This window comes from Hemicordylus capensis, chromosome 4 (assembly GCF_027244095.1).
Source record: "Hemicordylus capensis ecotype Gifberg chromosome 4, rHemCap1.1.pri, whole genome shotgun sequence".
NCBI classification, from domain to species: domain Eukaryota; kingdom Metazoa; phylum Chordata; class Lepidosauria; order Squamata; family Cordylidae; genus Hemicordylus; species Hemicordylus capensis.
This window is the reverse complement of record NC_069660.1, coordinates 106275244-106293781: the sequence shown is the minus strand read 5'-3', so window position 1 is coordinate 106293781 and position 18538 is coordinate 106275244. Positions and strand designations below refer to the sequence as shown.

The following is an 18538-nucleotide window of genomic DNA, read 5'->3' as shown; positions in this document are numbered from 1 at the left end:
CTAAGTCAGGCCATTGGTCCATCTAGCTTCTTATTGTCTACCCAGACTGGCAGTAGCTTCTCCAAGGTTGCAGGCAGGTGTCTCTTTTAGCCCTATCTTGGAGATGTCAGGAAGGGAACTTGGAACCTTCTGCATGCAAGCATGCAGGTGCTCTTCTAAAAGCAGCCGCATCCCCTGAGGAGAATATCTTACAGAGACAGAGGTTTGGAGCGGCATACAAATGTGATAGACAGACAGACAGACAGACAGAGCACTCACACATAGTCTTCCATTCAAATGCAAACTAGGGTGGACCCTGCTTAGCAAAGGGGACAATTCATGCTTCCTACTACAAGATCAGTTCTCCTCCTGACTGGAAGCCGGAACTGGGACAGTTTGACATACAAGACCTAGGTAGTTTGACATACAAGACCTGCTAGCCAATATACTGAACATATGGTGATCGGGGTTTAATTTGGGCAAGATTCATAAGGTCTTACCTCCATACCCTATTTGTAGTACTATGGATAAGTACAGGAATGTAATTAGTAACAAAAAAATGAATGTGCCTCTAAGTATGTGCAAGAGTGCCTTTGACCCACTGAAGTAGCCATAGCCCATTCCCAGATATAAGATTAAAGGGCAGGGTCTCCAAGGCAAGCGATGGGTTTCCAAGCAGCCTTGAGACCCAGCAAATTTCTTTCAAAAAACTAGGCCTTGAATGTGATATTTTTGCCCTCTATTTATCTTCGCCACTTGGACAGTCAAAGGAGTAGCTGCCCAAAGCACCATAAAATACTGTGTTTTGAAGAATTAGACTTCACCTCACAAACATGATGTTGAAAGAATTACTACAACCTATTTGTAAACCAAATCCAGAAGCAGCCACCTCACAAATGTTGTGTCCAATTCTACCTAGGGAGTAAAGTAAATCCAATTTTTCACACTGAAGGATACTGATGGTATTTCTTTTCACTCCTGAGAGGGCTTAATAGTTTCCATGCATCATTGGTACACATAGGTTATGGATCTTTCCTACTCATATCTGTGTGCAGTATATAATATAAAATATATTCAGAAATGGCACGGTGGGGGGACTTTGCCTGAAAAATGATATATATAACACCTTCTTAGAAGATGCTCAATGGTCCATTAATTTATTTTTTTTAAAAAAATGTATAACCCTTTTTTGAAACACAAATTAGTTTCTTGACTGATTGGCATCAAGTAATTACATTTCCTGTTTGAATTGCAAAACAAATGTGCACAGAGGGGTACTTTAATCCAAAACACACACATACACACACAGCTATTTCAATGTGCAGAGGGAAAGTTGACACAAAGTACCAGTTGGGATATGAAGGCTGCATTTTGGGACTGTATTCCAAAAAGCAGAATTTCAAACCCTTTCAAGTTACGAATCAGTGGAGAATCACTATAGTCAAAGCAAGGATGACTCCAATGTGTAGCAAAGGGTACTGGCTGCTCCCCCACAAATATTCCTCACTGCCTAATCCATCAGACTGGGACTTTACAGAAAATTTCAGTCATAGTATATTATGGTCCTCCTTTAGCTTGAAGGTTTTGGTTTGTTTGTTTTGTTTGTTTGTTTGTATAGATTTAATTTATATACCGCCTGGTTCCAAAAGCTCTAGGTGGCTCACAAAAATTAACACAACAAAAAGAAAATAAAACAAATTGTTAAAACAATTTAAAACATTCAGAAATTACTAAAAGCCTGGCTTAAAAATGTGTCTTAAGGGATCTTTTAAAGGCTGATACAGAATTTAAACCATGAATGTCTATAGGGAGTGCACTCCATAGCCCAGGAGTGACTACAGAGAAGGGCTGTACCTGAGTCACCACCAGATGAGTTGGCGGCATTTAAACCATAAGTTTAAAAACAGGCTAAAAAACCTTTTAAAAGAGAGAAATAAAAGCAAGGGTGGACTGTCAGGCAGGCGGGCAGAAGATGCCTCCCCACCAGCTGCAATCATGGGGTGGGGAGAGCAGACTCTCACCACTATTTGGAGCTTTGGAAAGCTCCAATTTCCTCTGAATGGGGTTGGAGAAGTGCGATCCAAACTGGGTTTCCCTAGGTCAAATTGGGAATGCCTCCATTGCCTGTGTCGAGTCATTCCCAAACCGACATTCAATTCAATTCAGTTTATTACAATCAAAGATCAGCACACAGATCAAATCCAGATACAAGAGTCCCAAAAAGTGTACATCAATAACAGTGCATGTGTGTGTGTATAAACATACACATGAAATATAGAATTAAGAACTATTACATAAAATATAAAATGGAATAAGATAGAAAAATGAAAACAAAATGAATTAAGAACCTGAATTAATCATCTCCAACACACCATATGTGGGTCTTAATCGCAGCTGTACAAAATCTGGCCACCAGATGCGAGACATCGGTATATGTATCAGAAAGAAATAAGTTTATATAAACCTCATCAGAATTACTTGGATATCTAAAAACAAGAGGAGTAATAAGTCTAAGATGCAGATCACGATAAAATGAGGAATACAAAAGCACATGGCCTGTTTCAACATCACCATTCCCACAAGGACACAATCTCTCCAAAAAGGGAACTCCCCTAAATCTACCCTCTAATACCACAGAGGGCAACACATCCATCCGGGCTAGCATCAGGGCTCTTCTGTGGGTTGGATATGTCAGATTATACAGATAGTTGGCTGGTTTTTGCAAGGGCTTAACTGCTCCAAACCACTTGTAGCTTGATGCCCGACCTAAATCTATCTGGTGTCCCATATGGATAATACACTGCTTAAGGATAACTCAAGCATTTTCATAGTCCAGGGGGAGAAGAAATTCTATTGACAGTCCATATACTTCTAATTTTTCAGTGATTAAGAGGGTCCAATTAGAGGGGTGTTCATCCTTAAAGATTAAGGGAGTTAAGCCAGAAGGGGAAACAATCAATTTCAGCCAGAAGTTGAAAATATAAATCCAGGCAGAGGACTCCAAGTTCAACAAGCCAGCTTCCAATCACAGCTTGACATCCGTCACACAACAGGGGGTTGAAAAAATAGCCCTGAGAAATTTGGACTGGATCCTTTCAAGTGGACAAAAGTCATGAAATATGCAAATCTGTGAGCCATAAAGAAGTTGCGAGATTACCTTATGTGAAAGACCTTAATGGCAACTGGAACATATCTGCCCCCTTCCAAAAAGAAGAATTTCAAAATTGCAGTAGTGGACCTCAGGACATTTGTTACGATGGCCTTAGTTTGCTCTTTCCAGCTACCTGTCGCCTGGAAGATGACCCCCAAATACTTGTATTGCAATGTCTGTGCTACATCAACTCCGTTAATTTGCCATTTATGCATAATAGGTTTCTTGGCAAACATTATGATCTTAGTCTTCTGGTAACTGATGGAGAGCAAGTTTTCATGACAATAGTCAGCCAAAACTCTCAGCATTTTCCTCATCCCCACCAGAGACTGTGACAGAAGCACGTTATCATCTGCATAGAAAAGGATAGCTAGATGTCTACTGCTCAGTTTCAGTGGGTGAAATTCCAAATTAGAAAGTTATATAGAAGTTAAACAGCAGTGGGGCTAATATACAGCCCTGCCGGACCCCCTTTTCCGCTCTAATGGGGTTTGTTAAGTGTCCCTGTGGATTTCAGTGCACTCTTAGGTGACAGCCCCTATAAATATTTTTTTATTAGCAGAAGTAACCTTCAGTCAATTGACGAATTTGATGATTTCCCCCATAATCTATCATGGGAGATATGATCGAAGGCTGCCTTGAAATCAACAAAGGTAGCATACAGTGCACCCTTCGGCTTGTTCTTATACTTGTGTATTAGATGCCTCAGGACCAGACCCTGGTCTAAGGTGGATCACCCAGTTCTAAAGCCAGCCTGCTCATCTGCCAGTACATGTTCTCGCTCAATCCAGTCAAGGAGCTTCCAGTATGTGTCTGGAATAAAGTTTACTGATTATGGACAGGAGGCTAAGTGGTCTAAAATTAGCTGGATTGGTTTTATTGCCTTTCTTGAAGATTGGGATAATTATAGCTAGGCCCCAGTTATGAGGGATACATGCAGTCTGACTGATAGATGTGAAGAGTGATGCTAAAATTGGGGCCCACCAAGCTATATTAGACTTTATCAATTCAATGGGAACAAAATCAGCACCAGGCGCCTTCCCAGATCTTTGTTGCCCAACTAATTCATTAATTTCCCCAGGGGTAACTGGGGGCCATTCTGGGATGGAAGAATCCCATCTGTAGTATAGAGATAACCTGAGGTGGCAATGAAATGGGCACAAAAATGGGATTCCCAAATACCAGGTGGAATCAGGTAATGGTCTTGGATTATTTTGGGGCTTATTCTCCCTCTGACTAGTGACCAAAATCTAGAGGAATTTTTCAGCCTAGAAGCCTGTATCAGCACTTGCCAAGACTCTTTCATTGCTAGTTTTTTCTTATGGCCAATCAGATTTTTACACTTTTTTTTCTGGGCCATCAATGATTGAAAGGATGATGATGGGGCTCCTGCTCTGAAGAGACTAAGTTCTTTAACCAGTTATTTCTTAGCTAGTACACACTCGTGGTCAAACCATGGTCTGGATCTATTGTAGGATAGAGGACCTGGATGCAAACTGACATTAGGGATGTGCAAGAACTGAAGTTCGTGCACTGGTTTGTCGCCTACAGCATCACAGGGAGGGGAGCAGCAAGTGGGGTCTTTAAAGAAGAGGAGAGCAGGTGCTCTCTTCCACCACATACAGCTCCCTGCTGTGGTAGCACTCATCCCAAGAACCAATGCATGGTGCCGGCACACACATGGCATCCACACATTCATGGGCACCATTTGCGTGGTCAGCAAATGGACTTGCTCTTCTCTTTTTAAAAATCCCACTTGCTGCTCCCCTCCCTGCTGCACCAAACCAATGCACGAACCTTGGTTTATGCACATCCCTACTCGACATTGCACAGCCCTACTCCATTGTTTAAAGAAGCCTAATTCACTCACTCATCTACCCCAGAACAATCAGCAGAAGTCAGTGCAGCCACTTAGAAGACTCCTTCAGTCTCCCAGGAGCTAGAGCAACCCCTTTGCTTCTTTCCAGGCCAGGAACTGGGATAGGAGTGTAGACAGGCACAGGGCCATCCCCCTTTCACATATCAGCTAGCCTGCTACTGATTGCTCTTATCACCCCAGTGATTCCTGCCAGATGGTCTTGGACAGGAAGAGAAAAACAGCCTGGAAAGCAGACTGGAAGGTTTGGCTTAATTAAAAAAGACAGAATGGGTGTTCTCACAGTGTTTAATAGGGTAGGAGATATCTCCCACCCTAGTTCAAGAGCTGGGCATGCTCCCATTTTCTGATTGAGTTTGAGTTAAAAGCAAGGTCAGAAGCAGGGAGCGTGATCATTTGCTAAGCCTTAGCTGGGTAGGATGATTTTTCATTCCGAAGCTGGGGACTTAATCTCTGTAGATCACACTTATCCTACCCAGCTGAGGCTTAGCAAACGATCAAGCTCACTGCTTCCAACTTGTTTTTAACTCACACAAAATCAGAAAATGGGAGCACATGCAATGCTCAAACTTGGGTAGGACATGTTCTGATCATATGATTGCCCTAGAATCTTCTAAGAGGAATCTGACCAATTTTCTGAATAAGTTTGAAAATGTGTTAAGCAAGTTTCATTGATAAAGTAAACAAACTAACATTAATTACTTCACCAGATAGGAGTTAATTACTTCACCAAAACGAACATTAATTACTTCACCAAATTAATTACTTCACCAAATTACTTCACCCAAATAGGAGGTGACTCTGAATGTAAGAAGATGCCTTAAACACAGTGGTTCCTAACTTAGGGTCCTCCAGATGTTGCTGAACGACATCTATCAGCATCCCCAGCTACAACTGATTGGGTAAATACAATACCTCTACAATTTTGCTAATGCATAGCAAAATCCTTACTCTCCTTATAATGTTCTTTGCCACCCCTTTGCTCCCCCAAACTATTTGTTCTATAGTCACTCCTAGATCAAAGTTAGTGTAAATCAGGCCTGCTCAACTTAGGCCCCCCAGCTGCTTTTGGACTACCACTCCCATAATCCCCAGCCACAGTGGCCAATAGCCAGGGATTATGGGCATTGTAGGCCAACATCTGCAGGAGGGCCGGAGTTGAGCAGCCCTGGTGTAAACAGAACAGAAGAACAGCAATGAACCTCTCAGTCCATTTTTGATACATTTTTCAGTGTTGGGGTAGGAACATTCAAATAGCCAACTGCTTTCCCCCACTCGGGCCCAAACACATTGAAGCAATTCTCACGATCACTGGAAAGTGGACTAAGGGAGCTTAGCCCACTCTCCAAGGATTGTGGGAACTACCGGGCTCACAGGAGAGCCTGGTGCTCCCAAAGTGGCTAACCCACCTAACTACCTCTCCCCTAAGACAAGGTTAATGGAACAAGTGCTCTGTTAACCTCATCTTTTTGCTCATGTGTTGCCGTGGTGTGCAGCGACACACGAATAGACCCCGAGTAGGGCTTGGGGGTCTCTCCATAATGCATTCTCTCCAGAATGCCCTGTGCACTCACGCAGGGCATCCTGGAACTTCACCCCCCCACACACACACCTCTGCTGGCTCTGTGATGGAACTGGCAGTCGTGTGGGCGGCCAATCTGGCCACCCAGCTACGAGCAGCTGCTCGTCTGCGGGGAGAGCAGGCTAAGCCCGCTCTCCCTGCAGTTAGCTCCAAAGCTCTTCTCACTGATCATGAGAAGAGCTTCATTTTCTGCCTCGCTATTTTGTTTCATTTTTTTCTGGATCATTCCCTCAAAACAAAGAATGTCCACTTTCTTTTCTGGTCCAGAAACTTCTGCATCTGAGGAATCATTCCTGGCTACTGGCCACTGTATTGGGGGATGATGGGAGTTGTAGGCCAACAACAGCTGGAGCAGTGCAGTTTGACACCCCTGTTCTACAGAGACCACAGCAAATGGAGTGGAAGAAGTACCTCAGTGGTCCCAGACACTCCTTCAGAAACTCTGCCCAGAGGCAGTAGCATATACTTCAGGAAGCTCACCAATTTTGCAGAAGCTTGCCCCTCTGAAAAAGGGTGCTACCTCTTTAACTAGCTACCCTAAGAAGGTGGAACCGAGAATGCATATCTTTTTACTTTAGTATTTTAGTCCTAATTAGTATTTAGTCAATGGGCAACTACTACTGATTGATTGATTGATTAAGTGCAATCAAGTCGGTGTTGACTCTTAGCGACCACATAGATAGATTCTCTCCAGGATGATCTGTCTTCAGCTTGGCCTTTAAGGTCTCTCAGTGGTACATTCACTGCTGTCGTAATCAAGTCCATCTACCTTGCTGCTTGTTGTCCTCTTCTTCTCTTTCCTTCAGCTTTTTCCAGCATTATGGACTTCTGCAGGGAGCTGGGTTTTCACATAATGTGTCCGATGTATGATAGTCTGAGCCTGGTCATTTGTGCCTTGAGTGAAAATCCTGGACTGATTTCTTCTATGAACCATTTGTTTGTTTTCCTGGCTGTCCATGGTATCCTTAAAAGTCTTCTCCAGCACCAAAGTTCAAATGCTTTTTCTATCTTGCTTCTTCAAAGTCCTGCTTTCACATCCATAGAGTGTCATGGGGGAAACCATCTACTACTACGACTACCACTACTACAACTACTCCTGCTAGTAATTTAGGCTACCATCTGTCTGGGCTAGGTCTTGTTATTTAATTAATTTATTTCCCACTCTATCCCTTGGGCTCAGAACAGCCTACAGCTTTTTTGGTGTGTGGAATATTAACAGCCCTGTTAGCTTTAGATTTGTCTCAAGTTCCCACAGTAATCTACTCAGGGTCTTGAGGCTGTGTGTGCCATCCTAGATGGCTGATTAGCAGTAATCACTGTTGTTGCCACTCAACCCAGCTATTGCGAATAGTGCAATTATTCACCATAGTATGCCTTCCACTACTGGCCAGTAGCACCTTTGCAGACTTCAGTCCTGAACCAGAGATTCTAGTGGCCCTATCCACCCCCAGCACAGTACCTCCAGTGACTGTTGCTGGTGTCTATCTTATATTTCTTTTTAGATTGTGAGCCCTTTGGGGACAGGGATCCATCTTATTTATTTATTATTTCTCTGTGTATACCTCCCTGAGCCTTTTTGGAAGGGCGGTATAGAAATTGAATAAATAAATAATAGTGCCCTCCAGCTGCACTGAAAACATATTCCATAGACAGTTTTCCAGGCCCTCTTTTGACTGTGATCCAGTGATTTTAAAAACTCAATGTCAGGAAACAACAATTGTGCAGATCCCTGCAATAGCTGCTGTGATATAAAGCAAGGGGAAGAAGGGAACGCTGTATACTTATTTTTGTCTCTCTCTCTCTGACATAGGGCTCATCTTAACTTTGCCTGTGCATTGTTTAGGGAATGCATCTGATAATGGTACCATGTAGCAAGACCTTGGAGAGTCTGGAATACATTCTAAATGCTTGATATGAGAACTGAGAAAATCCTGAGAGCTTCCTTTGTATAATGGTCAATTGTTTTTTGAAATGCGCTCAGAATGTTGCTTAGAGACCTTTCACTGTCACTCTGCAACTGCTATATACAGAGAATCTCTTCTCAAACATTATCAAGCAATTATTTCTACATCTCCCTTCAGGATGCCAATTACCACTTTGCCCTCAGAAATTTAAAATGCAGTTCCTATACTCAGAATATTTGCTATTGCCAGCTCAAACTTCTGCCTTCAAAGGTATGCATTTTTTATTTTTTTATTTATACGGAAACTCAGGGCTCAGTATTGTCTCCGATGTTGTTTAACATCTACATGAAACCACTGGGAGAGATCAATATCAGGAAAACCTCGAGAAGCTATTATCTTACTCATTTAGGTCCAGCATGTTCTTCTTCACTGTTGAAATTTCAAGAACATGCTAGGCCTAAATGAGTGGAAGTTCATGCCTGCATATTGGAAATATCACGGGAACTGTGCATAATGGGATAATGTACAGGATTACTGGCGATCGTGGATATCCGTTTATGCACATTTACCATAACAAATACATTCTGTCCAGAGCCTTGGCCAAACTCAATGAGATCTTAAATCTTCTACTTGCCAGAAGAGAACCAGAGGTCACAGAAGCCTTCACTACAAGATGTAGAATTCCGCTCAGCTTTTTTCATACACAGGGAATGGATCAGCCACATCTGTCAGGTGCTTAATGCTGCTGTCTTAGCAAGACTGAGCAGCAGTAAAGAGGCAGGTGGTGGTAGGAGGGGTAACTTTCAGGCAGTGAAGAGCAACTAAGTAGGTTCCCTATGTGAGCTGTTGCTAAGATGGAGAGTAATAGAGCTTATTTAAGAGGAAGGGGGAAGTACTTGGTTCAGTTCCTGCTGATCACCAGATGCACTTGCTAGAAGGGTTCTGCCCAGAGGTTTCTGCCTACCAAATATCCTCTAACTGTGTTTACGATGGTTCACATACTTCAGTTGGTGTACACAGCAGCAATCTGTCTTACATTGTTTCTCAGCCTTGTGTCCTATGATTGGGCATATTCTTTTTTGTTGCAAAAAGACTAACCGTGCAGCTTTTCTCAGCAATAGGGAAGAAGTTGTTATGCCAAAAATGGGAGGGGGGGGGAGCCACTCAGTTTAAAATCAGAATAATCTGGTGACCCTGTCTTTCAATTAAAACCTGATCTACCTACAATTTCAACAAGTGGGATGGGCAAAGGAATGATAGACGGGTTAATAAATCAAATTAATAATAATAATAATAATAATAATAATAACAACAACAACAACAACCCCCAGTGAGGCACTACCTTGGCGTGGTTGTGGGGCTTGCGTGCTCTGAGGAAGGTGAGAGCTATGCCAGAGGTCCAACCATACTGGACAGGTCTCACAAGAGGAGCCAGACAAAGAGTGCCTCTCTCATCAACAATATGGTGAGACGTAACTTTAATAAATCTATACCGGATCGGTCGTTGCCCGGGTCAACAAGGACTGCGCCAGGTGCTGGAGTCCCTGGACATCTGGTGGCAAGTGGTCAACAGGACTTAGGATCTTCAGTTGAGCAACCAGGGCTGAGGACAGCAAAGTTACTGGAAGAAACGTCGCTTAACCGAAAAAAATATACAAAAATGCCCAAAAGGAAATAATGATCTGCTATTACAGGTCTAGTCCAACTAGAAGAGGTTATTTAAAATGAATGTACCAAATTTGGAAAGAGAAGCATCCAGATACAGAAATAACAGAACAAATCCTAGCAGACCAGAGAAGATTCATTATAAGAAATAAAATATTCACAGGAGTTGAGCTGGAAGAACTGCAAAGAGCAACACAGGCTCAAGATATGGAAGAAGAATTACTACCAACTGGAGCAGTTGCTCAGGTGCAGGTGGAGGAGGAGGTGTTGGAAATAGAGGATGCCACTGTTGCTGAACTGTTTCAAAATCAAAACCAAGCAACCTCCCCTTTGTCTTCACCTCAAAAACCCAAATGCTGTTTAACAGAAAAGCACCAAGAACTAAAACAAAAAATAACTGAGCACATGAATCAAACAACCACCAGGGTTCGAATTCCAGCTCTAAAAACAGTTGCCAAAAAACAACTTGCTCAGGTATTAAAAGATGTCAATGCTGCACTGGAAGAAATAACAACAAATAATTTGCAAGAAACAAACCAACTAATGTACAGTGCAGCAACAATAACAACAACACAAGAGCTCGGATATAAGATCAATGGACCTGTAAAAAAAGAAAGTAGTACATCACCTAAATGGAAGATTAGATTAGAAAATAAAATCTCCAGGCTTAGATCAGATGCTAGTAAATTGAAAGATATGAAAGACAAGAAGCTGAAGAATGAAAACACCAAACAGTATCTGATCCAGAAATACCATCTAGATTCAAGGAAAATTAGAGAAGTCCTGGAATAATAAAGCAGAAAATAACAGCAGTGTCAAAGAAGATTAGCAGATACGAAGCCAGAATTACACAAAACAGGCCGAATCTCCAATTCCAGTCGAATCAGAGACGTTTCCACCAAAGCATAGAAGGAGAAACTGCAAGAAACGTAGAAACACCAAATAAAGAAGAAACAGTGCAATTCTGGGGGAAATTATGGGTCAATCCAATAGATTATAATAAAAAAGCAGGCTGGGTGAAAGAGGTCAAAAAATATAACCAACAAATGCAAGATCTAATAATAACACCAGAATTAATAAGTGAAAGAGCAAAGAAAATTAAAAATTGGACTGCTCCAGGTGACGATGAACTGCATGGCTTTTGGCTTAAACACCTAACAAGCCTTCATAAACAACTATCAAAACAGTTCAATTACATTTTGTAAGAAGGTGATATTGAACAATGGCTAACAACTGGGAAAACTCATCTCATCATGAAAGACCCATCAAAAGGTGCAGTTCCAAGTAATTGTAGACCGATAACCTGTCTGCCAACCATGTTCAGATTATTAACTGGAATAATAGCAGATGAAGTGATGCAACACTTATTAACTAACAAACAGCTTCCAGTTGAACAAAAAGGAAATTGCCCGGACACCAGAGGCACAAAGGACCAGCTGCTGATTGACAAAATGATTTGAGAAAATTGCAAGAGAAGAAAAACCAATCTAAGTGTTGCATGGATTTACTACATGAAAGCCTTCGATTCATTGCCTCACACATGGATACTAAAATGTTTAGAAACAACTGGTGTCAGCAAAAACTTCAGATATTTATTTAAAAAGCAATGAGCATGTGAAGTACACAGTTAACAATCAATGGCGAGACACTTGGACGGGTTAGCATTAGAAGAGGCATTTTCCAAGGGGACTCACTATCCCCTCTGTTGTTTGTAATCGCCATGACCCCACTTTCACAAATACTAAACAAAACAGGCCTCGGATACCAAACATCTAAAACATCCAGTAAAATCAACCATCTGCTGTACATGGACGATCTGAAGTTGTATGGAAAGTCCCAGTCAGAAATCGAATCACTGCTAAACACTGTCCGTATATTCAGTAGCGATATAGCAATGGAGTTTGGACTAGAAGAAGTGTGCTGCATTAATAATGAACGAAGGAAAATAAGAAAAACAGAAGGAATAGAACTGCCCAATGGAAGCAAGATCAAGAACCAGGAAGAGAAAGAACCTTACAAATACTTGGGCATTCTCCAGGCTGGTAACATTGCACACACTGAAGTTAAAAGAAAAATTGGAAGTGAATACATCAGGAGAGTTAGAAAAATCCTCAAGTCCAAACTCAATGGCGGGAACACCATACAAGCCATAAACACCTGGGCTATACCTGTTATCATATACACTGCAGGAATAATAGACTGGACCCAGGCAGAGCTAGAGATGCTAGATCGTAAGACCAGGAAAATCATGACCATCCATCATGCTCTCCACCCCCGCAGTGATGTCGATAGGCTATACCTCCCTCGCAGCTCAGGTGGAAGAGGAATGCTGCAAGTCTATCAAACAGTAGAGGAGGAGAAAAGAGGCCTTGAAGAATATATCAAGGACAGTGAAGAAGATGCACTTAAAATGGTCAATAACGTGAAACTATTCAACACCAATGAAAGAAAACAGGCCTACAAGAAAGAACAAGTCAAGAACCGAGCAGAAAAATGGAGAAATAAGCCCCTGCATGGTCAATATTTGCACAATATAAGTAGAAAATCAGACATCACCAAGACCTGGCAATGGCTTAAGAATGGCAACTTGAAGAAAGAAACAGAGGGTTTAATACTGGCTGCACAAGAACAGGCACTAAGAACAAATGCAATACGAGCAAAAGTCGAAAAATCAACCACAAACAGCAAGTGCCATCTTTGTAAAGAAGCAGATGAAACCGTGGACCACCTAATCAGCTGTTGTCAAAAGATCACACAGACTGACTACAAACAAAGGCATGACAAAGTAGCAGGGATGATACACTGGAACATCTGCAAAAAATACAAGCTACCTGTAGGCAAACATTGGTGGGACCATAAAATTGAAAAAGTTGAAGAAAATGAAGATGTAAAAATATTATGGGACTTCCGACTACAAACAGACAAACATCTGCCACACAATACACCAGATATAACTGTAGTCAAGAAGAAAGAAAAACAAGTCAAAATAATTGACATAGCAATACCAAGGGATAGCAGAATAGAAGAAAAAGAAATAGAAAAAATCACAAAATACAAAGATCTTCAAATTGAAATGGAAAGGCTGTGGCAGAAAAAGACCCAAATAATCCCAGTGGTAATTGGCGCCCTGGGTGCAGTTCCAAAAAACCTTGAAGAGCACCTCAACACCATAGGGGCCACAGAAATCACCATCAGCCAATTACAAAAAGCAGCTTTACTGGGAACAGCCTATATTCTGCGACGATATCTATAACAATTGACAATAAAATTCTGGCATCCCAGGTCCTTGGTAAGGACTCGATGTCTGGATAAAACAAACCAGTCAATAATACCTGTCTGACTGTGTAAACAACGAGCAACTAAACTCTACATGAGTCTTGGCTCACAGTGCAGTCTGCGCGCAGGGGGAAGTGGCTTTTTCCTCTCTCCAGTCCCTGCAAAAGTCCTTTTTGTCTCCATGAATATGTTCTTGACGGCTGGAATACCCTCATGGACATGTTCCTGGATGCGGAAAGAGATTTTGAGGGGAAAGAAAAGAAGCAAGAATCGCTACCCCCTCTCCCTCTGCCTGCCTAGTGCTGTGTGGTGAGTTTAGCTGCTGCCTGTGAGGATGGAACTCTTGCTCTGCCCTTGTAAGACTGTGCAGGTCAGCCTACATAAATAGATCTTTTAAAAATTATTATTTGTATTGCTTGGTTATTCTGAACTAAAACCACAGCCTTAGCCCTCCGGGTTGCTCTCCAGACTGGTCTTCTCCCAAGAAGATCTCCAGAAAGACAGTGTGGTGGTGTGGCATTATGGGTCTCGTCTTAGGTGGAGATCCCACCTCTCAAATACCCTCTAAAGCTTGTAGTCCAGTCTCCATGATGAAAATGGAGAGGTGAGCCAGTTACACTTGACTCCGTCCCTTTGCTTACCTGGCTTAGATAGCAGCTAGGATCAAGGGATGTCCAGAGAAGTGTTCACCCCCACCTCCGTGCCCTCAAGCCCTTCACCTGAGGACTGAGGATCCATGCCACCCTGCTGTAATCCACTTGGTGCCTGCCGACTGCCTGTCAGACACTGCAAGAAGATGCAACAGACCTCTGTTCTCTACATCTCCAAATCCAATTCTTCTCTTCATGCAGGATCGACAACTGCCACTGGTGAAACGTCTGTCACTTTCTGAATCTTAATAATGCTGTCAGTCAATTTGGTGCTGTCCCTTGGGTGCGCTATTGAATCATATTTCCTCCTCTTCTTTTCCTCTCCTTTGTTAACAGTAGCTTGGTTTTCTTCAGCTAGTGTTCATCATCAGCTTTTTCATTTCTAACTCTCTGAATTTGTTTCCCACCCTCGTAAAGCAGTTGCTGAAGTATTTTATTTCTGATTACTCATGATTAAGCAACAGTAGGAATTGATTTGGCAATCAGGACTGGAGATGTGGTATTCTCTCCAGACAGGTTTCTTTTCATCCCTGTTCTCTGTACAGATTGATATTATCCATAGATTGTTGTGAAAGTCAGGTCTTTTCACAGAAACTTGCTTTGTATTCACATTTCTGCTCTTGAAAGTGTAATCAGCTTCATAGGGAATATTATAAGTTGCAGTATGACACTATAAGGTGAACAGCAGGTTTCTACTGGAGCTGCATCACATCTTTATAGAGTTTGATTATAGTGTTTGGTCTGATCTACTGGATCAGACCAAAGCTCTACCCAAGTATCCTGCTTTCAGTCATAGCCAATAAACATGGCCCATAGGCAAAAGCCTCCCTACCTGCTGTCTGTTTCCAGCATTTTGATATATTGCTTCTACTTGTGAAGGTTCCTTTTAGGTATCACGGCTACTAGCCATGAATAGGCTTGTCATGCACGTGCTTTCAGAGTATTAACTCACCCCAAAGGTTAAAAAAAAAACAATCCCCAACCTGAGCCACTTCATACTACTGGGTGCTTTCCAGATTAGACCCTGCAACGGGGTCACATCAGATATGGGAAGTATACTTTCACACTTCCTGCTGTGACACTGCAGTCCCTACAAGGACAGCAAGGTGCCATTCACATTGCCAATGCCTTGTCTCAGATTTAATCACTGTGGTATAGAGTAGGACATCGTGTATCTGGCATAAGGAAGTTGCTGGTTTTTGGGGTTGTTAGTTGCTTGCAAGCCTGCTCCCCCAGCTGTTTAATTTTTCAATGCAACTTGACTGAATGGAGGCATTTTGCTGCTCTTGAGCAGCTAGTCTGGAAAGCGCCCTGATGAGCAAACTCTCTCAGCTGGATGTAGGAGACTCCATTTCCCAGGGGGCATGGAGGCAGTAGTATTTTCAGGTTCATTCACAATCCCCTCACTTTGCCCAGGTTCTTAAACATGGAGAACTTCCCCCAACCACGGTTCACCTCATGTACTGCCTGCCCTAGACAAATGCATAGATATTTCTCTTCCCAATAGCTTGTGAGAAGCTGTCAAGGAGGGAGAAGAATCTACCCATTTGCTCAGAGAAGCATAACAGCTAGAACAGGTATGGGCAAACCTGGCCCTCCAGCTGTTACTGAACTACAACTCCCATCATCTCCAGCCACAATTTATTGTGACTGGGGATGATGGGAGTTGTCCTTTGACAACAGCTAGAGGGCCACGTTTACCCACTCCTGAGTGAGAAGCAAGGTATAAGGCCCCCTCCAAACATATCAGCTAGGAAACATAAAGCAAGGTGTAAGGCCTTTTCCAAACACCTTAAGCAATTGTCCCTCTCAATGAAAATGAATACATGTCAAGATCTTTTCCAAGATCTTTTCCAAGACCTTCTCCAGTTGTCAGGCACCTCCTTTTCCTCCAAATTACAGCAACAAATGATACTAGCAGTGAAGACTTAAAAGCTTTTTGGCTTTATCTGCAGTACTTATTCTTTCTGCCATTTGAGAAAGGAATCCATAAATCAGACCCCCAACTACTGCCTTATATGCTTCACAGTGTTCTCTTAGAACTGTGTTGCTACAGTCAGTTTACAACCAAAGAGCAAATCAATAACTTGGAGAAATGGAAGGGAAAACTAATGCAGTTGCTCTGTAGCCAAGTTTACCAGCTGCCAATAATAACTAACTGGAATAGGTGAAAGAGGAGGGATTTATCAGGTTTACATTTTGACTTGTGACAGAAAGTTCTCCCATTGTCATGGAAAAGGATATGAATCATGAAAGAATTTGTTTACAAGGTGAATGTCATGACTGGATATCACTGGGGGACAGCTTTGTGAAGAATTCAAGCTATGGTGACTAAAAGCAATCTAAACAAGTTGTTCTAGTAAGAACTAATCAGCTTACTTTCCTTTCACTGTCTCTACAACTGGACTAAATTTGGTTCAAATCAAGGTTCACAAGTTAGATCTCTTGCCCCTCAAATGTTCATGCATCCACCATCTTGGATCAGGATGGATGACATTATTACCTCAATGGATTAATGCCATTGAGGTGTCCCTGTGTGTCACTCACTACAATTGTATCAAATTTGGTTCAAATGGGTTAGACAGTCCTCAAATTAGTGCACTTGCACCTCAAAAGTTCACACGTCCACCATCTTGGATCAAGGTGGATGACATCATCACAAATTACACCATTGGGACATCTCTATGTGTCCATACAGCTGTAGCAAATTTGGTTCAAATCAGACTGTCCACAAGTTAGTACACTTATGCCTCAAAAGTTTACATGTCCACCATCTTGAATTGGGTTGGATGACATTGTCACAATCTATGCCATTGAGGTATCCCAATTTGTCCCTACAGCTGTAGCAAATTTTGTTCTAATCGGTTATGTGGTTCACAAGTTACCCCACTTGCACCTCAAATGTTTATGTGTCCACCATTTTGAAATGGTTTGGATGACATTGTCACAATATATGCTCTTGAGGTATACATATGTGTCCCTACAGCTGTAGCAAATTTTGTTCAAATCGTTTAAGTGGTTCACAAGTTAGCCCACTTGCACCTCCAAAGTTTATGCACCCACCATCTTGAGTCAGGGTGGATGACATCATCACAAACTATGCCATTTGAGGTGTCCCTGTGTGTCACTTACTGCAACTGTATCCAATTTGGTTCAAATCGGTTAGACAGTCCACAAATTAGCCCACTTGCACCTCAGATGTTCAGGCGGCTGCCATATTGAATTTGAGTGGATGACATCATCACATGGCTTGGAGTGGATGACATCATCACACACCGCACCATTTGGGCATCCCTATGTGTCCCTACAGCTGTAGCAGATTTGGTTCAAATTGGTTAAGCGGTTCACAAGTTAGCCCACTTGTGCCTCAAAAGTTTACGCATCTGCCATCTTGGAGCGGAGTGGATGACATAATCACAAACTACACTGTTGAGGTGCTCCTATGTGTCCCTACAACCGTACCCAATTTGATTCATATTGGTCCAAGCATTGCGAAGTTGATGGTGGGGGGGACACACGGACACACACACACAGAATGCCGGGTGATCTAATAACCCTACTGGAAAGTAGGCTAAAAATGCTTGGATGCAATGGGATGGAAAATAATTAGAATCAAAATACTGTGACACCATTATGTAAATGAATGGCATTTCTTCAACTAGAACATAGTATTCAGTTGTAGACATATCCTCTCAAAGTAGATACATGGTCCAATGTCATTTATCTAAATAACCTAGTTCCAATTCACATGTTCAGATCATCACAGCTATTCAAAGTCATCAAGGAGAATATTATTTGCCTAAAGCTACATTGACCTGAATTCTTTGAAAGACAGACTGTTAATATGGATATGTTGGGGCTTCCAAGAATCAAAGTTTTACTAATGGGAGTCTTTACAGTCTTTTTGAGGGAAACCAGCATACATTCCCCCATAGAATCCATTGTCAATGCTTTTCACTGTGGTAAAAATTACTACCTTCAAAAGACAGCCAGATCAGCTGTAGTTAGAGGTGTATCTAGGGAAAATAGCGCCTAGGGCAAACACTGAAATTGCGCCCCCTGTCCAAGCATCTGACACCCATCTTTCAGATAACTTTACCATCATATCAGCTGAAAAATACAAGTCAAGCTCGTTAATCTTTTAATATTTCAAAAACTATTTAGCAGTGGACTTAGCCAGACCAAAAAATGCTGGGAAAACTACAAATTTCAGTATGCTGGGGCTCATGAAATACCCAAATACTATGTGGAGATGTACTTGGAAAACTAAACAGAAGTGCCTGTCTAATTCTCTACTATGCATTGTAGCATCACCATTACATAAGTTTTAAAAATCAATGGAGAATTTGACTTTTCCCAGATACTCTGTAAATAATTAAAGGATATGCAGAGTAAACTGTGTCACTGCTTGGAATATATTCTAGTCTTTCAGAAAGACAGTTAAAATGAGAGCAA

At 41.9% G+C, this 18538-nt stretch overlaps 1 long non-coding RNA gene across 1 annotated transcript in view; it reads right to left on the bottom strand.

Annotated features, from left to right (window-relative positions):
* The window catches only part of LOC128324253 (uncharacterized), a 111495-nt gene extending 97186 nt beyond the window's left edge, over positions 1-14309 (bottom strand). Inside the window, exon 1 of the long non-coding RNA XR_008306752.1 lies at positions 14075-14309. This is a non-coding gene — a long non-coding RNA (uncharacterized LOC128324253). The remainder of the gene's footprint in view (positions 1-14074) is intronic.
* Between the last annotated feature and the right edge of the window lie 4229 nt (positions 14310-18538).